The sequence below is a fragment of the Chenopodium album genome, chromosome 12 (assembly GCF_948465745.1).
Source record: "Chenopodium album chromosome 12, dcCheAlbu1.1, whole genome shotgun sequence".
Lineage (NCBI taxonomy): Eukaryota > Viridiplantae > Streptophyta > Magnoliopsida > Caryophyllales > Amaranthaceae > Chenopodium > Chenopodium album.
The window spans coordinates 46,926,572-46,950,841 of record NC_137845.1 but is presented as its reverse complement, the minus strand read 5'-3'; the positions used below and the strand labels follow the sequence as shown (position 1 = coordinate 46,950,841).

The window sequence follows — 24,270 nt, the reverse complement described above, 5'->3', positions numbered from 1 at the left end:
CAACTCAGCTCCAATCAGTTTAGTTAAGCTCAATTCAGTAAATGTGAACAGGCCCTAAAGGTACTCTTGCTTTTTAGGGGAAAGTTAACTTACATTGGTTAATGTACATGATCATAATTTTTGTCTACATGGCGAGTTGGTGAGCCCCAAGTGATCTAAACCCAAATCTCCATGGATGGTAAATATGAAAAAAAATAACTCAAGAAACAACACCGATAATAAAATCATTTGGAAAAAAAAATACATTGATAACTTGGAGAACCGCGCGCATCGCGCGTGGGTCTACAACTAGTTTAATTAAGGGTAGTAAGCAAAGAATAAAGATTTGAAAAAAAAAAAAAAAGAAAACGTAAAATTGAATTGGAGAAGAAAAATAAATTTATTAACAATGAATGAAAGTATAAACTTTGCCGGGCAAAATCCATGTATCATAGCCCTGCACCCAAAAACATCATTTTAAGAATTGTCATCAACACCATCAACACTCTAAACCATTATCAGAAAAGGAATTGAAATGTTCGAACAAAATTTAAACACAAATTTTGAGGAATTAAGGGGGGAAAAACAGAGAATGAAAGTGAAACGTTGTGTGGAATTTTTTTGGATAAATCAAGAAAAAAAAAGAAAAAAAAAATCAGGAAAACAGAAAGTTGGAAAACTTAGGATAAATCACGAGGAAAAAAAAAAAAAAAAAAAAAAACCAGGTTGTGGACAAGTGTCCTTCCAACTTCTTGTTTTAAAATATTAGTATTGATATATATTATTACTAAATTTATGTTGATGAAGTCATGGAGGCCAAATAATAGAATATGACTTCTTTTCAAAAATAAAAAAGGATGGTAATTTTTTTTTTTTTTTTAACGTAATAATAAAATTTCTTTAAAAGGATGGTAGTTACTTTTTAATTAAAAAAAAAAAAGAGAGAGAGAGAAATGAGGGGGGTAATTTGGGGATAATGAAATTTATTATCCAAAAAGCCCTTACTTTATATATAGGATAGGATATCTTTACCCACTAACGGTCCCCATTCTCTCTTATTTTGTCATTTCTCACTCCTCTATTGGTCCGCACTCCCTCTCATACCACTTTATGCTTCAATAAAATAATAACCACCATTTTATTCTTATGGTTTTTTTAATTACCTTATCAACCTCACCTACATCTTTTTGTTGAACATCCTAAAACTCCGTGTTCTCAACTCTGGCTTTTAAAAAAAATGGAGGGGTACTTATTATGCCAGTTTTTGTGTAGTTAATTGTATATGGTTGTAAACAAGGGATCCTAAATTTATCACTAGGGCTGAGAAAAACTATCTGAATATCTGATTTGCATCCGATTCGGTAATTTAGGATATCCGATCCAAAAATTTCAAATATCGAATGCCTATTCGGATATTAATTTTTGAATTTTCGGATATCTGATATTCAAAATATATCCGAACTTAGTCGAATTTTGGATATCAGATAACAAATATCTGATCCAAACATTCAAAAATGTGGGTGATAGTTATATTTTAAAAAAATATATATATATAAAAAAAATTCATATTAAAAATAATTATATAATATTTCGAATAGGCAAAACCAGCGGTTTCAAGTAGTAAGTGGCTTTAATAGTGAAGAATTGTAACATTAGTTATTTACAACTTTGTCATTTGATAAACAAGTAATGTTTATTTAGTGTATAAACTTGAAAAAAAAATTTAAAAAAAAAAAAAAAAAAAATCCTAAAATTCTCTCTGTTCTCTCTTTTTAAACCTAGCCACCATATTAAAATTTAGAGGCTTTTATCAATTTTTATTGATAGTAAGCCCCAGATTCTTCTTTATTTTAATGTTTTTAGTCAATAAAGATCACTATCAGTATGGTGATTATAGTCAGTCCCTCCATGTAGGGTTTAGTATCGTTTGTTTGTTTGTTTTTAGTGTGTGAAGGGATACAAATTTGGAAGATTTGTCTTGCAAATTTATGGAATTGCGGGTCTGTTAGTATAAGGGTCAAGAACGATGCTAAGACATCTAAAATTATCCAGGAGCAGTTCAGAAGCGATGTCATTAGTTTAGGAGTGTTTAAATTCTTGTATTGAGAATTTAGATCTTTTAAGGGGTGATTGTAAGTGCTGAATAACTATTGTTATTTAATGAAATCACCCCTCTCTATTCCATTCAAAAAAAAAAAAAAAAAAATCAATAAACTTGTATTTTCTAGATGTAAACTTGTAATGCGTCATGATTTTTTCACATTAAATAATTAGTATTAATCAATAATAATTAACATTCATCAATAATAATACTAACAAATAGTGCAACTATTGCTACCGAAAGAGATTAATAAAAAGATGTAAGGGATTCAACCAAATCAAATAAGATACGAAGTGTATCTTAATAATTAATTAGAAAACAAATTTTAAAGTGTACATAGGTGATAGGTGCATCCTGGTGTATATAGTAACTAGGTTAGTCTCGTGCGATGCACGATTTAATATTTGTTTTGCTTATTTATTTGTATGTAATACATATTTAAGAAAAACACTAATGAATCGTGTGCCTTCTTATTAGATAAAATTGAGCTATAACGAAAGATATGATGTTAAATATAGAGTATTATAATCACATATTATACTATATGCTTCGTAATTTTAATAAAATTTAAAACTTATTTATAAGATGTTAGCATTAATTCATTGGTTTATCTTTCATTAATTTTTTTTTAAAAGAACTAATAAGGAATGGAAACACCAAAAACAACACTATAAATGTATAAAGTAGGAGGAGATAAAATGTTTCTAGAAAAATGAAATATTCCAGCCACTGACTTTTAATTTTAATCCTTGGAAATATTGTGTAGTTAGTCAATTTTAGCATAAAATGTTTTAGGAAATGTGCAATTAATTTACTAATTCTAAACATTTTTTTTATCTTGAAAAAAAAAAGATAATGTTACCAAAATTTTGGAGGGAAAATTTTGTATGAGAAGTTGACACTTGTAAATAATGATGTCAGCGGTTATTTCTTTAGTTATATTTATAGATTGTTATTACAGATATCTGGCCTATAAAAAATATCTAAAATACGTGGTATTCGTTTTGTTGAGTGTTACTCAATTACTAATTGGAAAAATTGCCCTCATTAATCCAAACTTTGTCTCGTCCGCCAATAATAATCCATACTTTCGATTATTCACCATCACTCCCAACTTTGCCCCCCATTAATTTCTATTGCACCCAACTTACCTGCAACCGGTTAATCCAGTCAACATTTGTGTGTTAGATTTTTTTTGCACACGTGTCACTACGTGAATGGTCAAATAAAAAAACAAAATTAAAAAAAAAAAAACCCCATGGCCAGCCAACCCCTTAACGGCAACCACCCCCACCAACGCACTCCCCACCAAAATTGGCCACCACAAAAGCAACCCCCCAACCCAAAATCAACCACGAAAATCTGCCACAAATGGACGAAATTGGCTGATGTTGAGGCTGAATACCCTAAATCGGCCGATTTCGGCCGTTTGTGGCCGATTTCGTGGCTGCTGGGGAGGGGTTTCGAGGGTGGGGGGTTTTGGGGGTGAGGGAAGGGGAAAGGGGTGGGGGAAGGGAAGGGGGTGGCTGGGCGGCGGTTTCCGACAACGGGGGAGGGGTTTTCGGGGGTGGGGGAAAGGAAGGGGGTGGCTGGGCGGCGGTTTCCGGCAATGGGGAGTGGTTTTCGGGGGGTGGGGGAAGGGTTTTCGAGGGTGGGGGAAGGGAAGGGGGTGGTTGGGCGGCAGTTTCCGGCAATGGGGAAGGGTTTTCGGGGATGAGGCCAATTTTCCGGCCGGGTGGGGGTGGGGATGTGGTGTTTTCCGGGCTGGGCATGGGTGGTTTGTGGTTTTTTTTTGTTTTTTTTAAGCCAATTATAGGCTGACACGTGTCTTTTAGCCTGTAATATTAGGTTAGATGACCGGTTGGGTACAATAAAAATTAATACCCCCTAAAGTTGGGAGTGATGGTAAATAATCCAAAGTAGGGATTATTATTGACGGACGAGACAAAGTTGGGATTAATGGGGGCAATTTTTCCTTACTAATTTCACAAAATAAGGAGGATAAGTGAAAATGGGGACTATACATCAATGTGAATACTTTTGTATTAAAGATGAGAGAGAGAAAGTTGAGATTTATTAAATAAAAATGGTAAAAATGAAAAGGGAGTAGAATTTGGAAAAAGCGTGTGAGTATATTTTTGTCTTTTTTCCTATTGGAAGAACTCTCTATCTAACATCCACTAGATTACAAGTCCACAAAATCTAGCTTAGCCTAATATATTGCTGCAAATATCATGAACATGATATTTAAATTTTTTAAAAAATACGGACTATAAGGCTTGCTTTACAACTCTTGATGATCATGAACTTGCACATTTAATCTCCGAAGCCAAACTGAATGTAATATCATATGGAAAAAATCATAACGTTGAGGAGGTGAATGAACTTCAAAATGCTTCCTTACTTGAAGCACTCTTCTATACATCTTCATATGTCGCACCCTAGAAATGCTCAATAAAATCGTTTTCAAGTTCGGTATGTCCTTGACCGCGACCTCAACCGAGAAGGCCTTCCAATTCAACACATCACTAAATGGTGGTACGTAGTGGTCGGATATAAGAACCGGCACACACCCGGTGTAGATCGCTTCGACTATCCTAGGGCTCGCCACCTCGTAACCACTAGGGCAAAGGCAATATTTACTATTTTTAAGCAAATCATAATAGGAGACATTTTGTGGGAGGTATGTGTGGATTCTCATATCTTCATCACTTTTGTTCCCCCAATGCTCTAGGAGGGAGGGCCTAATAGGCCCGTGATTCCCACCCGCGAAGAAGGCCAAGATGGACCGATTCGAAGGGGACGGGCCGCCAATGAACGTGCTCGTTGGCCCCGGTTGGAGGTTGATCTCGGGTAGTGAAACATCTTTCCGAGGCTGAAACTCTTCGGAGGTATTAGCATTGCATAGGACCCTAATTGAGTTCTACTTTAGGTAAGGGACCGAAAATGATGCTATTGGACCCTACAAGAACAAATTAAAGTGACAATTTAGCTAACTTCACCAAAAAATGATAATAATAATAACAATACACTAAGCCTTAAACGAAAAGTTAATATGTACACGTGTATAGAACGGAATTAAACAGATTGAGATCAAATAGTACATATTTGTCAGAAATCAATTTTATACGTACCCAATCATGACAAGAAAGCATAAAGTGATCAGCTGCAAGGCTTCGATTCCACATAGGATATTTGCTAGAAATAACGTCAATATAGTCTATAACAGTATGTTTTATGAAATCAACTTTGAAACTCCGGTTGATAAAGATAGTGAACCATCATAGTGACACTAAAAGGGAGAAAGAAAACATGAGCCTTGTTAGGGTTCTTGGTTCGAAATTGATCATTGACTTCCATTTGATGTATGAAGTTCCCTTCGGTTGAATATATACTTTTACAAGGACCATTGTGGAACAATGGGGATTCCCCTTCCTCATAAACAAACACCTTAAACTGTTTCTCCATTTCTATGTAGCTCCTGTGCAATGAAATGCAATGCATCAAATTAAACATACTCAGTACAAAATATATGATATTGTGACATCATTACTGCTTAAATTAAAAAAACCTCAGGTTTTTAATAGTACACCATTTTAATTTAACATGGTTTTTTTTTCCATTCATTATGTTATTTTTTTATATAAGATCATTTAAACTTTTTATAAATCTTCACTGGAATAACGTTGAAAGAGAGTCTAGCTACATGATCTAGCAAGGTTCCATATACTTTGAAATCAATTGGTAATTGAAAGAATAACCCACTAATTTATGTCACTCATCCTTCCTCTTACTCAATAATGTGAAAATAGTCGTCGCAGTTCACGTACGGATTATTTTTCATCATCCTTTTAACTTTCTTAGCTTTCTTTTACTCCGTAACAAACAAGGGCACAAGTATATTGTTGTGACTTGCTATTACTCATTAGCAAAAATCTGATAATTCAGCCTAATTAAACTTGGAGCCTCAACTTCAAGCGGGTCCGAATTCTTTATCCCACTATTTTATCGCATTTCATGTACTATTTTATTTCGTTGGTCAACATAATTGTAACTATCCACTTTTTTTAATTTAATTTTTAATAGCAAATTAAATTAAATAGAATTTACATAGTTTATATTCTAGTTTTTTTTTTTTTTTTTTTTTTTTTTTTTTTTTTTTTTTTTTTTTTTTGTATACAATTGTATTTGATTCAACTCAATTATTAATTTTTTTCTTTTATACTACCTCCATTACTCCATAACTCTACTTTAAGCATACATGTACTAAATTAACCAAACAATCGAAATTCACAGTTACCTAGTTAATTTTTTTTTTTTCGATCTTGCAGCATAATAATAACGGAATACTTGGAACTTTTTAATTTGTTTTCTTAAGGATTTCTTATTTTATTTGAAAGTGTAGATCTTGCTACTTGACCATTGAAATTAGATTTTGAATGAATCATTTCACATCATCCAATACACATGCATGTATGAGTAAATGAACGAACTTTCGACGTGCATTTTACACTACTTTTTGCATGATTTGTTTAGGTCAAGTCGTACTATTTGATTACATTTACATTAAAATATGTTATTTTGGGCTTTTCATTAGACAAAAATAAGTAAATAAAGGAAATTCCAAATGTTATTTCACTATAAGTCTATAATACAGTAAAATAGTGTACATTATAACATGTGTATCCATGCATTACATCTCAATTTACAAAGAAAAATTATCCTTGATTAATTGACGGTATTTTAATTTAATGTTACATGGAGTAATTTGTTTTAGGAGAAATAATTAACAAGCTTCTTACAAAAATTAATAAAATAAAAAAACGTTCCAGTTTGAAGTGATATGATTATAATAAATTAAACGGAAATTTCATGAAATGCCCCTGAGTAATTTTTTTATTCACCAAATACCCATCAAAACTTTCAAAGTCACCAAATACACTTGAGTTTAAGAAAAATGTCACCAAATGCCCTTAATGACTAACGGCGGTTAACACCGTTAGTCATTAATGACTAATATGCCACGTGGCAGCCTCTAATTGGTTGTTGTAATATTAGTTAATTATTTATTAAAAAAAAACTTTAAAAATAAAAAAAAAATTAAAATTTTTTTTTTTAAAAAAACCCCAACCACCCAAGACCCACCCACCCCCAACGACCAACCACCTGCCACCGCCAGCGCCGCCAGATCCCACCCCTCCCCCTGCACCGGTGGTCCCTTTTCGCCGGTGAGGGCAGTCTCCCCACCCTCCGACACCCCCTCCCCTACCCCAGCCCCTTCTCCCGACGTTTCCCGCCCCCTTAAACCCTTGCCCAACCTCGAAAAACACCCCCCTTCCTTCGCGGCCGGCGCCCAAACCTCCTCCCCGGCGTCGGCGAACCACTTTCGCCCCACCCCCGCCATCCCCACCCCCTTTCCCCCCTAAACCACCACCCTAAAAACCGAAAAAACCCCAAATCGAAAATCTAGGGTTTCGATTTGGGGGTTTTTCGATTAAAGGGTTTTTTGGGTGGTGGTTTAGGGGGGAAAGGGGGTTGGGATGGCGGGGGGTGGGGCGAAAGTGGTTCTCTGGCGCCGAGGAGGAGGTTTGGGCGCCGGCCGCGAAGGAAGGGGGGTGTTTTTCGAGGTTGGGCAAGGGTTTAAGGGCATGGGAAACGTCGGGAGAGGGGGCTGGGGGTAGGGGAGGGGGTGTCGGAGGGTGGGGGGGCTGCCCTCGCCGGCGAAAAGTGACCACCGGTTCCGGCTAAGGGTAGAAGGACCACCGGCGCCGGCGGCCGCTGGCAGGAGGGGGTTGGTAGGGGAGGGGGGTGGCTGGGGGTGGGGGTTGGTTTAATTTTTTTTTATATTAATTAAGTAATTAATTAAATTAATTGATTAATTAATTAAAAGAGAACCAATTGCAGCATGCCACGTTGCCTAATTAACCTTAATGACTAACGGAATTAACCGCCGTTAGTCATTAAGGGCATTTGGTGAAATTTTTTTAAACTCATGAGTATTTGGTAAATTTAAAAGTTTTGATGGGTATTTGGTGAATAAAAAAATTACTCAGGGGCATTTCATGAAATTTCCGTAAATTAAACCACCAACATAAATGTTTTCTTATTTAGGTGTCTCAAAATATGTTCCGATTTAAAATCTTTTCTTTTTAAGCGTGAGTTTTTATCCCAAAATATCCTTATGACACTACTTTAATTCCAGAATTGGAGAGCAAAACAACACCAAAATAGTCAAGAGTTAAGCATTAATGACGGCTTATCAGTTATATGTATGTATATTAACATAAAATTACACAAATCTTGACAAAAAATTGATAATGTGTAGCAACTAGCCATCTAGAGCAGTTCATTTCTCTTGTCAACAAGCCAATTATGAACATGCACCATTTAGTGATTGACTAGGATAATTTAGGAATACATTTATCTAAAATAATGTATACGGAGTAACCATCTGACACTACTTCTATTAATTCATAAATATTGCACTATATTATTCATTTAAGAATATATTTTATCTTGTCAAAAAATAAATAAATAAATAAAAATTCACATTGTATGTGAATATCTAATCTACCGTTATTAACATTTTGTGACTTCATTCTTTACTCACTTTAGTCTTGAGGTTTGTGGACAGATTATACTTCATAAGGTAAGTCTTGTATGTGGCATTATGGGCTTATGGCTAACCACACGGTGTGGCCACATTAAATTATAAGAGTAATATTCATTTATATGTATGAGTAACCTCAATTTTTCATAAAAGGAACCCCATATTGTCCATAAAAGTAACATAAATTCATTATACGAGTAAAATCAAGTAATTTAGAAATAAGTAATCTTATTTGTTCATTCAAGTAACCCTTATTCTTTTGTTTTAAAAAATAAAAGAATAATTCCACTTATTTAAGAAAATAACCCCTTTTTCTCGTTTAATTAACTTACATACTTCCTCCGGTTTTTAATAGTTGCAACACACACTTTTTCATGGTATTTAAGAAATGCGGAGTTCACGTGATATAATACACTTTAAAATGAGGTGAGTGGTTGTTAAGAGTGTAATTTAGTGGGGCATGTGTTTTAAATAAGGAAAATAGTACATCTTTTCCTAATATGACTTTCCATTTATAGTGTGTTGCAAGTATTGTGACATTTTCATTTTAGGAAAGTGTTGCAAGTATTAAAAAATGGAGGAAATATATGTTAAGGTAATCTCATTTGCTCATCATCCTGACCCATATTACTTAATTAATTGTCTTATATGTGATTATGTGAAGTGGCCACATCATGTGGCTAGTCACATATAATCATATGGAGTATCTCTTAACTTTTTTCCATATCCTTAATTCTTGTGCCTCCCTAGCTAGTCTCTAGATTCTCTACTATATATGCTACAATATACTTCATATAACATTAACACAATAGTGGAAATAAATAAAATATAAATTATACTACATATTTATGTTAATTATTTCACGAATTAAAATTTTTCCTCAATTTTAAGAGGAGTACAATACAGGGAAATGAGAAATCGAGTGAGAAAGAAAGGAGGGAGGGAAAAAGGGTGAGAAGGTAGTTAGTGGACCTCACAAGACGTCACGTTTAAGTAGAGAGCTATGTAGGTGGAAAGTTTTTATGTTTAAAAAAAATAATAGTTGGTAAAATTCAAAAAAAAAAAAAAAAAAAAAAAACTGTAGACGGTAGAATAAAATTTAAAAAATTTAGTGGAGTATACCATAACATTACGTATAGCATAAAGTACCTGTGAAAAGCATTGGCATTCCAATAAATCGGACCGACGGGCTGAAAGTCGGGATCTTGATACGTACGATTTGTTGTATACTTAGCTTCCTTGATTGCTGCTCGAACCTTTTGTAGTCCTATTTCAAGCTTATCTATATCACTAGCAAACTTCTCTTCTATCATTGTGGGAGAAGCTAAAGGAGAAGCATTTGCACGTGTTTCATCAAAAATATCATTGGAATTTGGACTCATCTCCTCCTTCACTATTACTGAAGTCTCGTTTCCATCCTGTTCACGAAACCTACTTAGTCTTTATGCGTAAAAGCACGGAAAATTTCACGTCACTAAATTTTTAATCTTATACGTTTATACATAGTGTAATTTGAACTATCTATTAATTATAGGCCTATTCAATTCAGCTTAATTTCAGTTTAGTTCACTTCAGCTCCAATCATTTCAATTCAGTTCGGCTCCAATCACTTCAGTTCAGCTCCTAATTTCATTCTCTTATAAAATATTCAATTCAGTTCAGTTCAGCTCCGCTCCGCTCCGATCAGTTCAGTTCAGTTCAACTCCAATAAGTTCAGTTCAGTTTAGCTCAATTCAGTAAATGTGAACATGCCCTATAAATATTTAATCTCTGAAGTAAGAATTATGACGCATGTTGTCATATTGATGTATGGTACTAAAAATGGAAAATTGGACATGGGCTGAATCGGCACACAAACTGGTTAGGCACGACACGAAATTAGTTTGACAAGAGCCTGTCACAAGTCCAAAATGACAATTTTTCATGGACCCGTTAGACGTATCTTGCTTGATGAGCATGAGGCATGCTGACAATATGGCACGGGCATACAACCGCCTTGCCCACCTTTATATGAGAAATTGTTATATAATCCCGGGTGCACCAAAGAATATTTGTTTGCTCATTTTTATGATTATTGCTTAGATGTACTGTACATCCGGATATATATAAGAATTTCTACCTTTATATGGTACAATTTGTAACAAGTCTAATTTTAAGTATGTTATGTAAGTGAATAATCAATTCTATAAGTGGATTAGTGGAAAACAATTTTTGGCCTACATTCTACTACGGAGTACAAATCTACAAAGTCAAGTCATTCATTCTATAATTTGAGTGATGATATTTTTTTTTTAAATGAATTAATAAATATGGAAAAATGTGCATTTTTGTACTTTACATTTGTTTTCTTTTTTGAGGGAATTGTGTACCCATGCAATTTTCTTTTCTTACAAGTTACAACTTTGGGATCCATGCTATTGCTCACACACCCTCAATAACAGTTTTCCTTTTTATTGGAAAACGGTGATTACCTAATTAATTCATTAATTAGGCACCTTGCTCCCCAGTGCCGTTTTATTACTTGTACCTTATTTAATAGTTATGCGTTTACTTACCAACACTATTTGCAAAATTAAGGCATTTAATTTATTATTTACTACTGCAATTTGTTACTCTACTCAATTTTTATATGCTCTTTCCTTTTTGTTGAATAAAATTCTTTTGAAAGTTCATTTCTTCAATGCCATTTAATTACTTGAATTGCATCATACTCCGTATTTAATTGTTAAGCGTTTACTAATTCACTTATTGGCACTATTATTAAATTAAGGCATTTACTACTGCAATTTTGCTGAATTTTTATATGTACTTTTATTAAAAACAATACTCCGTAACTTATTTTATGTTTAAAAGTTTTTTTTTTAATTAAATGTTACGGAATAAAAGTTTTCTAATATAGATACTCCATAAAAACAATACTACTGTAACAACCAATCAATAACCACGACTACACGTTTCGTCACCAACTCACCAACATATAAAATTTTGTGAAATTAAATTATAAATAAAAATTTTATTATTATTTAACTTTAATAATACTGGAGTAAGTTATAGTAGAATAATTATAATTTTCTGATTAATAAAAAAAAAAAAATGGTTCGCTAGTGCTACATTAGTGTGCTACCAACAGTTCCAAACTCTCTACAGAAGGTAAGAATATTAACAACAACCCAGCACATCACAACCTCATACTTACCATTTTTGAACATGTAATTATCAATAAACGTTATGAATAAAACTCCAAAAGAATTAATCAGCATGTAATTTAATGCGCAACGTAACAACCTTGAAAGAATAATAATTAAGAAAGAGTGAAAAATAATAATCTTACTGGTGCAAAAACAGGAGAATTAGCAGCAGCTTGAACTACAAGATTATGAGGTGTTGATAGAATATAGTCCTCTGCTACAACATTAGCTTCCTTTGTTATTCTTCCTATTTCGCCATCGATCCTTAACCTCAAATGTTTGGTAGAAACTCTAAGTGATGAAGTTTTTGACGACAACAACGAAAGTGAAAGATTGGGAGTTATTCCTTTGTTGAATGAAATAAAAACAGTAAGCAAAATCAATGGAATAGTGAAACAAAGTACTAGTTTCACTAATTGTGAAAAATACAAATAACCCATTTTTGTATTTTTATTTTGCTTTTGGAATGGTTAGTTTTCTTGAGGAAAAGAGTGGATTTTACATGATTAGTACGTGAAGGTTAGCTTAGTGATTGGTTGAAGGAGAATTGGATGGAAGAAATAGTTTTGAGGGTACGTTTTTTATTGGATTATTACAAGTCTTATTAACATAGCCGCTATATAAAGAGCTTAATAAGTAAAGTGGGTCCAAAAATAGAGAGAAAATAAACTAATTAGAGAATTGATAGCATTACGTATTTGATACAAGATACTCAAAGTACTCCGTAGTCCGTACACCACTATGCCATGAACAAGCAACCAACAAGAGTTGACTCAAGTGGTAAGCAACTTGATGTCGCTTAAGGTACGTCTCGGCTTCGAGCCTCACCGTATGCAGAAACTCTTGTTAGAAGACTCACCCACCATAAGCCGGGTTTGCTACCCGAGTTGGATTCGGATGTAGTCAAAGCTAAGCTCCGGTGAACCGGGTGGGCAACCATAAAAAAAAAAAAATAGTTAACAAGTAAAGCACGCCTCCGTGCAAAAAAAAAAAAAAAAAAAAAAAAAAAAATTAGAATGAATAGAATACAACACAAATTTTCATATGTAGCTGGAGTTAATTATTCAAAGGTTACTTATTTTGAATCACTTATTTAGCGGATACTCAGTCAGGGGTTATCGATTAGGGGTTACTCGGTTAATCAAGGGATACTCGATTAGTTAGGGGTTATTGGTTATCGGTTACTGAGTCAATCAGGGGTTACTCTGATCACATAAAAAACCCGCTAATCAATTGATTTGAGTAACTCCAAAATAAGTAACTCTTGACCGACTGAGTAACCCTTAAATTAGTAACTCAAGCCCCAAAGTGTGGCCATCGACTGAGTAATCTCAGAATAAGTAACCCTTAACCGACTGAGTAACCCTTAAATTAGTAACTCGGGCCACACAGTGTGGCCAGCCACACAGAAAAAGCTCCATTAAGCAAAGTAGTTTCTTCACTAGCCTAGTGCGTAACCTGAATGATGTTCTGATGTGGTTGTTTCTTTTTTTTTTTTTTTTTTAGTATGTGTCTAGTAAAGAAAAATTGATTTCATAACTTGATGAGTTATTGGAGGATTTTCTTTTTTAAAAAAGACTTAGAGTTGGAGAATGAAAATACAGCTTAAAATAATATATAATATAATCTCTACAAGTAATTGAAACTTTTTTGAGTCAATTAGTTTTTCTAATGTTTTTAGGGCCTGTAATTCCGTGGCTCATCTAGTGGTTAGATGGGACACCGGTGAGAATTTGGAGTATGTTTGTACTAGTTCTTTCCCCCAAAACTTAATCTCTTCGGCGGAAATTGATTTACTATAATAAACTGGCCCATACTTCATTCCTTGCTTTCTCTACAAGTAATTGTGTAAGATGATACTTATCTGAAGCAATATATTATTGGTCATTTCACAAATACATGTTGAAGATCGTGTAAAGGTAAAACAAGAACATCATTTTGTGATGAGAGAGTAGTAGCATTTAGATAGGGGTGTTTGGCAATTGGCTTTTTGCGTAATTTTTGGCTTTTTAATTTGGTTCGATCAACAGCTAAAAAATATGTTTGATAGTTGAATTTTTTTATTGGCTTTTAAACTGACTTTTCCGCCAAAAGCTAATAGGAGTAGCTTTTCTTATTGGCTTTTGGCTTGTTGGCCCACTTTATCACTAATAAACAGCTAACAACCATAAATAATTGGAAAATTGATAAAAATAATCCCAACTTTAATCCATTCGCTTTTAATAATCCCAACTTTAGATTATTATTGAATAATCCCAACTTTAGAGGGTATTTGCTTTTATTGATCCTAATTGGTCACATGACCTATTATAATAAGTTGTTGGACACGTGTCATTACCTAAGTGGTCCAAAAAAATCAAATAAATAATAAAAAGAAATTAAAACAAAAAAAAACCAATCCCAACACCCAGCCCTGCCACTACCAGCAACAAGCAACCCCTTTTCCCCAGTCCCTACCTTTTCCGGCACCCTTAACCCCCAACCCTACTGTCGGCAGCCCACTTTCCCAGCCCCACCCTCTCCAACACCCCCTAACCCCCTCGAAACCACTACTCTACTCATCCAACTACCCCAAAATCACCCTTACCCACCACCGCAAATCCAACCATCTCCCCTTCCCTATCCCCGAAACATCATCCCATCCCCTTCCCTAGCCCATAAACCCCATCTCATCCCCTTCCCTAGCTCCGAAACCCTCGTAAAGAGGAGTTTTGGGGCCTAAATGGGGACAATGGTGGTTTTTGTGGTGGGGGAAAATAGAGGAGGGGTGATTTTTAGTGGCTGGGGGTGGGAATTGGTTGATACGTGGTGGGTTGGGGAGGAGGGGCGATTTCCGGGCAATTTCGGGTCGGGTCGAGGTAGGGGAAGGGGTGGGGAAGGTAGAGCTGCCGTAGGTGGGGAGGAGAGGTGGTGATGCCTTTTTTTATTATTATTTTTCTTTCTTTTAAAATTTTAATTTTTTAAATTTTATTTTTGGACCATTTAGGTGCTTCCATGTGTCAATTGAAGTTAAAAAAAAAAAAAACCCTATTTAACCGGTTACCGGTCACTCGGGACCAATAAAAGCAAATACCCCCTAAAGTTGGGATTATTCAATAATAATCCAAAGTTGGGATTATTAAAATTGAATGAGTTAAAGTTGGGATTATTTTTACCAATTTTTCCTAAATAATTTTACCAAACACTTTTGTTAACAGCTGGCTAAAATAATTAACTTAAAAAGCTATCCATACAGTTGTAGACACCTAATTGTGTCTCCCCAAAAAACCAAACCAGTAACGAGTACCTTTCGCATCATTGATATCGAACAAGGTGAAATTTTGAAAAGTCTCGTGAATTTTTCTATTTTCTAAAACGTTTTAATAAAAATAGTTCATTTATGTTTACGAAAATCTTTCTTTTCGTATCCTATTTATGAAAAACATCCAATCTAATTTAGTATAGTCCATAATCAGGGTCCAATAATTGTGTTTTTGTATGGGGATTGAAAAGAAATTTTCAACGATATATTATAAGTCCAATTCCGAGTTATAACGAGGAAGTTATGGCCAAAATACTAAACTGAGCCCAAACCGGATTTTACCTACGACCCAATGATCATGTGGAGGGTCCAAAGGATTTAATCCCATTCCTAAACTAATTAGGATTAATTAGAAGCTTCTATTAGTCTCTAAAAGATCTTAATTATCCTTTTTGAAAAGATAAGATCAAAGAGTTTGAAATTGAATAAAACTTTCCTTTTTTAAGTCCTAATTCTATTCGAAATGAAAGACGTTCAAAGATGATCAGATATTATTTTAGTGCCTCATAATTTTTAACCAAATTTTATATGGTTGTATAGATATTGAAATTATCTTTCCAATGATATATTATAATATTAATTCCGAGCTATAACGAAAAAGATATGAAAGAAATACGAAACTCTATCCAAAACTGACACCCTTCCACTATTTCGGCCATATCTTTTATTATATAAAATATTTAATTTGATTCTAATTGGTTTGGAAAGTAGACTTCAATATCTTTCCAACGACATATTATATGACTTATTTTGGCTTCTAGATCAAAAGATATGATAAAAACAAAATCCGTAAAAGACTGTTCCATCGCGAAACGATGGCCCCATCGCGTCGCGATGAACCCTATCGCGCTGCAATGGCTCTGCGACAGAACCAATTTTATTCCGATTCGAATTCTAACTCTTTTCTAATCGTTTTCGGATGTTTTTCTCTATAAATAGGGTCGATATTCCCCATTTTCAAATCATCAACAATCATCATCTCTTCTCTCTCTAAAAGCTAAAGCTTATTTTTTTCCTTCTCTATCTTGATTTCTAAGCCTAGCCTTTTCAAAATACAATATTCCTCATTCACGAGACTTAGACAAACCAAGCCAAGCTTGAAGTTGCCTTCGCCCTAGACGTGAAAGGTTGATAATTTCTGAGGGTTTGGTCCCAAATCCCTATTTCAATTATTTAAATTAATTGTTTGATTTAATATTTTCATTGAAGTTACTAACGTGTGTATTGTTAATAGAAAGAGATACAAGGAAACAAAGTAAGTAGTTTTGCTATATCTTTAGAAAGCATGCTTAAATTATATTAATTCCTAGTATTATGTTAGGATGTTATTTGTTGCTTTCTAGTATTATGTTTATGTTGCTTCCTATTTTCTTCTATCATGTTAGTATCATGTTAGGGTTAAAGATTTGATTTTTTATTGTTTAGTGACATGCTAGGATTTGTTATTAATCTTGTTAGTATCATGCCTAGGATCTTGCTAATATTATTATGCTTTGTTGAGATTGAGATTATGATGATGATGATTTGTTGTATTAATTATTATTATGTTGCTTGATATATTATTGTTATTACTTGATCACGCTCTCTCTTGCAGGTTTAAAGGGAATTTGTACTTGAAATCACGCTTAATAAGATAATTAATAATTTTGTTTTGGCTAATGTGATTTTAATTCAAGTGATCGCCAATAATAGATTTGTTTGTGCATTAATATTCAACCAACATAGATTAAACAGGTTTAGGATTAATATATTGATTGTATGTTAGTCAGAAAGCGCACATGAATATGAGAAGAATAAAGTAGAAGCCTATTTTTAGGGCAAGTTCAATCTCTTTTAGGTTGGATTTGTACCTTCATCCCCGAATATTCAGTCATGGTTCAGGACCACTATGGAGTTAGCGATATCATGGATCGTAAAGGGGTGTAACCTTCACCCTGTGAACGGTTTACAAGTTCCTAAAACTTGTTGGCGACTCTTTTGCTCTAGCTTCCTTTCCTTTGGACGTCACCATACTTAAGGTTATGATCACAGTGGGGCTCAAGTGTGGGATGCTTGAAATATTCCCCACAACAGCTAATACTTCCAGCTAGTTAAACAAACCAAGCAAACAAGCCAACAACCAATATACAACCGTCGATTGCCAAACAACCCCGGGCGCATATACGAAGTCATTGAAATCAAATCCAAACCAAATTCTTAATTGTTATTGAGCTCTACTGCCGCTGTTAAGAACTTTCAAAACGGACTAAGGCCATGTTTGACAAATAGCTTTTAGCTATTTTGGTCAGCTGTTAGCCATTAGCTATTTACATTAACTGTTTTGACTAATTGATTGTAATCAACTATTTGTGTGAAAGTATCTGATAAATAATGTTAAATATTACTTGTTCTAATATATTTCATGTCTCAAAACAATTGACACAATCAAATTTGGCGCACATGTCGAATTGCCGATACACTAGTTTGACCCTATTTATATAATTAAATATTGACGAAATTTATAAAAAAAAATTATATAATAGAACTTTATATTAATACTTATCTAATAACATATTATATGATATAAAAATGTTTTATTATTATGTTAGTAAAAAACTATTGTCAAAGTTAATATATGAACAGTGAATAAAAAAAATTCAATGTGTCAATTGTTCTGAGATGGAATGAGTATATAATATGGTCAAGCAACTCTTTTTTGCTCAATGTTTATAACCAAACACCCCTTAAATATTATTTTTCTTCCAAAATCTACTGCCTTCGTCCTTTATTTTTTGTCCCATTGTGAATATATAGGTCAAATTTATAAAACTTTGACCATGATTTCTCATTAATCTATAAACGATAATGTATACATGTGAGAATTAATTAAAATTATTTTATTGTATATTTTATTAATATCAAAATTTTAAAATAGTTGGGTGGCTAACGCGCACGGTGCACGCACATAGCTAGTCATGTCCGGGAATTTATTTTAGTTTGGTTTTATGTCATAACGTAGTAGTTGGTAACAATAACGAGGGAAGAAATATATGTAAGCAAAAATTGTTAAGGGTATAAATGTCTGCGCACTATTTTTAAGAGTTCAATAATAGAGACAACTAACATTAATGAGGCAAAAAGCAAATTAAAAATTTTAAAGGGTATAATTATCCAAACACTATTTATAAGATACACATGTAGTAAAAAAAAGAAAAAAAAAACCACATGTGATTTTCATGTATAAATGGGGTGTATATATAAATATACATTTTTAGATATAAAGTTGGGCCCTGTTCTTTTAAGTTTCTGGGCAAAGTAGAGCAGAACAGATTTTAGTAGAGCAGTGTAGTGTAAAACAGATTTCAACAGGAGCTAGACCTGGCAAATGGGTCGTTCGGGTCGGGTATGGGTCGGATCAGCACTACTAGAAACAGCCAAATTACGACGGAAATAATCCGTCTGAAACACCCTACTTTCCGTCGGTTCGACGGAATTGGTTGTCGAAAAACGTTTTGTAAGAAAAATGACCTTTTTTGACGAAAATTCCGTCGGAATCACTTTTATGACGAAATTTTCGGTGGAAATTAGTCCATCGAAAGTGATTTTTCGGCTCGGAAAAATCCGTTGGAAATTTATGACGGACTGTATTCCGACAGGAATTCCATTGGAAAATCTAAGGAAGAAAATAAAAAAAAACCCCTCACCACCGCTTCTAGCCCCCACCGCCACTACGCTTAACCAATTCACTCGCCTTAACCTACCAATCGCACCACCTTAATCCACCGACCAGACCGACCTAACCCTTACTCACCACCTTAACCCACCTTACCCGAACCCACCCACCACCTTTACCCACCTAACCCTAACCCACCACCTTAACTCACCCACCAAACCCACCAGACCCTTACTCACCACTTTAACCTAATCCGAACCCACCTACCAGACCCACCACCTTAACCAACCTAACCCTAACCCACCCAACTAACCCAGATCTATCATCTAAACCCACCTAATCCGAGCCCACATAACTAACCCAGATCTATCACCTAAACCCACCCAAACAAAACCCAGAACCAACACCCTAACCTTACCTATTCTGACCAACTACCCACCAAACCACCCACCACAACTGCCCAAAACCACAACCACAACCCAAAACTTAACGAGACAATTTAAAAAATAATTAAAACAAGAAAACATATCTTTAAAATCAAATTTTGCTTTGAATGTCACCTCGAATTTGTTTTAATATGGCCAAATTCGACCATGAATACTCTAGAGTTTTCATGGTCGAATTTGACCTGAATTACCATTAATTTTTGGAGAACACTGCACCTCCACACGACGCCGTCGAGAAAGAAGACCAAATTGGCGTTGTGACCCAACCCCTCGTCGGCGAAAAAGAAAAGAGAACAAAGAAAGGGAAGAAGAAGAGGAAAGAGAGGAGAAGAGAGAAAGAAGAAGGAGAAGAGGAGCAAATAAAGAAGGAGAAGAGGAAAGAGAAGGAGAAGAGAAAAGGAGAAAGCAATAGATAAAGAAGGAGAAGAGGAGAGAGAAAGAGAAGGAGAAGAGGAGAGAAGAAAGAGAGGCCGAAATAATAGAAGAGGCGTATGTTGTTGTTGTTATATTGTTAGGGTTTGATAAAGGGTTTTACTTTTTTTTTCAATATATTCCGACGGAAAAATTCGTCGGAAATCACATATATTCAGACGGAATTTATTTCCGATGGATTTTTTAAATTCGTCGGAAATATCCGACGGAACATAAATCCGTCGGAAATTTTGCCTTTTTCGACGGAATTTCGTGTCCGTCGGAATTTGCCTATTTTCTAGTAGTGCAATTCAGGTCGGGTTAATCAATATTCGGGTCGGATCAATTCGAGTTTCGGGTCAGTTTCAGGTCAATGGTAATTCAGGTCGGGTCGGGTATTGGGTCAACACTTCGGGTTGGGTCATTCTTTGGGTCCAATTATCGGGTTAAGTTCGGGTCGCGTCCAATTCGGGTTGTGTTGAGTTCGGGTTGGATCTATTCAGGTCAGGTCAATTTTCGTCTATGTCGATGTAGAAATTTGACCAATATATAATACTCCGTATATTATAATTATCAATAAGTATAAAGTATAACAATTGAATATTAATAATATATTCATTAGACAATTCCAACAGTAATACATACACAAGACTCTATTGTTTCATATGTATGATCACTATCATTAATTAATTGGTCAAAAATTCAAATTAGATAAAGTGAATAGTGGGAAAAAAATTCAATATAATGTAACACTTAAAAGAAGAAGCTAAGAGTAATAGTAATAATAACAATAACAAAAACTAGTGTTCCTAATCAAATGGAACTCTTTATGAATTACGAGTAATAAATTACACGCACATTTCAATAGTATTATACACACAATAATATACTGTTTAATTTAAGTTATTTTCGATAAGTGTTTATTCGGGTAAAGTAATTAAACCCTAAATCAGTTAGGTCATTTTGAGTATTTGTTAATTTTGGGTCAGGTCATTTCGGATATAGTTTGGGTCGCTTCCGGTTTCGGGTTCGTTCGGGTCAAAATCGGGTCGAGCCACTTTGGATCAGGTCGCTTTGGGTATCGGGTCAATTTCAGGTCGGGTTAATTTTGGATCGGGTTAATTCGGTTCAGGTAAATTCGGGTATCAGGTCAACTCCACTTCGGGTCGGGTATAGGTCGGATCAGGTCAGCTTTGTGTTCGGGTCAATTTCGGGTCCTGGGTCGGGTCATTCGGGTTGGGTCAGGATTGCCAGCTCTAGCAGGAGCAGCCGAGCAGAGGAGATCTTCTAATACATTGCAAAGTAGAGCAGATTTCAGCAGAGCAGGGCAGGGCAGAGCAGAACAACTCAAAATAATAGGGCCTTGATATAACACTATTCATAAGCATTTGGTTAAACTTTTAAAAAGATAGGGATATTTATAGAAATCTATAACTATACTAAAACAGAGGGTGCTCGAAACAATAGCTACACGTGTCATCATGTCATTAAAAATTTTCCCACCCTTTTCCACTTCCTAAATAAAGCAATTAGTTCACTCAATAATTTTTAATACCTTTTATTTTATAAATATTACGCATATATAATAAAAATATTACAGTTCGTATATCCTAGAATATTATTAATTGATATTATATAATATTTTTTTTCCTTAAAGAAGTAAATCTTTCCTATATATATATATATATATATATATATATATATATATATATATATGTCAAATGTATTGATTAAATGAAATATTTTTGTAATCTTTTAATAATTTTTTTTTGCCAATAATACCATAAGCTAAATACTGCAACTTTGCTTGAACATTATGTTTAGCAATAATCTGCCAAAAAATTATAAATAATATAGATGACTAAAAACCATTGTCTACTAAAAAAATATTATGAAAGTATGAAACCAATCTTTAAGAATGTCCAATATTAGATACTAAGAGTAGTTATAAAATTAAAATATACATGAATAATACTAGACTTTTTGGGGAAAAATATTATTGGTGTTAGTCCGATTTTTTACATCAAAAATTCATAATGTCGGATTTTGACGAGAAAAATCAGTTGGTGGAGGTAGAATTGATTGGAATATTTAGCTACTAAAATTATAGTTAATAAAATATTACAAAAAATTATTGGCAACAAAAGATTATCAAAAGATTGTAGAATATTTCATTGAATATTTAATAAGTTTGATATAGGTAGATTCTCAAGAATATTGGATAGCGGGTAGATATTTTTTTATTTTATTTTTTTTTGACGGGAGATAGCCGCAATTTCTATTAAAATCCCGGAGTACCGTTAGCATAGTACTCCGGCGTCAAAATGACGACGTTTCTAGCTGAGACAATAGGTCGTCAGTTTCTTCTTCTATTATCTCCTCTTCCTCCCTGATTTTCTCCCTTTTCTTCCTGATATACTTTGCTTCCCTCTATGTTCTTTCAATTTCTATGAATTTAATCCTCTTTATTCCAATTACAAATTTTTCATTCTAATTTTTCTTTCAATTCAATCAATCACTCTTTTTCTCATCTCTTTTTGTCAATTACTTTACTAAATTGAAGATAATTTTGCGCAATTTGCTGGGTATCGAGGTCGATGATGTTCGATTTGTATCGGCTTGGCTTTGTCCCGAACCAAGGCAAGTAGTACGGTCCTTGTTGACTAAGGCTTCGGCAAGCAGAACTCTCGCCAAGAGCTCCCGATGATGACAGAGGAACCACCCAGCCTGCTGGGACGGGGCGGCTCAATTTTACACAATTGCAAATTTGATGGTTCTTTTTGAAAAGTAACATATAGTTTAATCTAAAATAATCTAACGTCAATTAAAAATAACATGTGTTTTAATAGTTAAATTATAAATAGCATGAGTTGAGGTTGAAGTAGATAAGTAAATAACATATGTTGTAACAAAATAACACAACATTTAAGCAAAATATCATAAAGTGTACGCAAAATAACTCTAACATATTGTGTAAGGGGTACCATGATCCATAGTACTCCAGGAGTATATAATACTAATTGGGAGATAGTAGGTAGACAAATTGACCTTAGATGTGGAGTTTTTGCCTTGACATTATCAGCGCCCTTAATCAATTTGATTCGTCTAATATTAAACTTAAAGTAAGTTAATAGATCTATGTAGTAAATTTTAGTAACATCTTGATATTCCACTAATAAAATTTACTGTCAAAATAACAAAGTAGGAATTTTGGACATAAGTTAGCTACCCATGTGATATATAATCATCCTTGATATGCACTAAAATTCAGTTTCAAAAAAATAACAAAGTAAGAATTTTTTTAGTAACATCTTGATATGCCACAAAGTGATATATACTAAAATAATTTTGATATATTATCAATATAAAAACCAAAAGTTCATATTTTATACTATTAAATTCTAAATGGCATATACACCATGATTACCAATATCACTCCTGTTAAAAATATATTTGGAATATCAAAGTTAGGATTGTGAGACTTTAGTACGTTCTAAACTACAATAAACCTAATATTACCAGTTTAATTGAGTTGGTTTTGGTTGATGAAGAGGTGTAAATTTATTTTTCTTGCTACGTACTTTATTCAAACTAGTAATGCGTTCTTTTTATTTATGCATATTTACTTAATACAATTTTAACTATAGGATCAAATATGCAACCCAGTATAAAACAATACTTATTTAGCTATTTAAAAAACTTGTGAATGAAGGCTCAACTTGTATCATTTCTAACTTTGGAAAAAATTTTGGACAATATAGATCAACTGTTCATACTTACAATTTTTTTTTTTTTTTTTTTTATAAGACTTTGATTAATGATTGCAAAGAATCTGGACTCTTCCTACTCAGATTGAATTCATTTTCTTTTTACAAAATACTAGAAAAGTAGTTAAACGAAAATTTAATTAATCGGTAAAATTTCATAGTTACAACTAAATGACACGTATTTTGTCCCTTTTAATTACCGTTTGGTTAAAAATTTAATTTATTAAAATTAGTATATTTTTTGGATGTCTTATATATAGATGTAATCAGATTGATTACGGGAATAGGTGAGATGACAAATGAGTCGAAATGTTCTACATCAAAATACAAGTTGCCACTTGAGATAGATTGTATATAATTTATTTTTACAATAAATTAAATTATTCTTAAATTTATTGCTTTCTTTAATATTATTGATAAGAAGAACAAATCGAAAAATATACTTTATGGGACAAGTATGCTGAATAAGTGTCAAATTTTGTGAATGAAGACATAGAGCTGTCAAAAACTAACCCAACCCGAGAATCCAACCTGAACCGGCAATGATCTGAATCTGATTTGTACCCGAACAACGGGATGAAACTAGTAACCAGTAACCCGACCTGATGTTAACCGACAACCGATTTGATCCAATATTTTATGACCTAAACTCGAACCTGCACCTGATCTGATAGTAACCGTCAACCGATTTAATCCGACCCGACAACAATCCGAACCCAAATTAGTACCCGACTCGATTAGAACCTGAAAACGATTTTAACCTAACACAACTTGTTATTGACCCGAGTCATGAAAGGTTTAATAAAATTTTACAC

The 24,270-nt window shown here is 33.8% G+C and overlaps 1 pseudogene; it reads right to left on the bottom strand.

Annotated features, from left to right (window-relative positions):
* Positions 1-4,364: 4,364 nt before the first annotated feature.
* On the bottom strand, positions 4,365-12,318 carry LOC145571232 (putative glycosyltransferase At5g03795; annotated as a pseudogene).
* Between the last annotated feature and the right edge of the window lie 11,952 nt (positions 12,319-24,270).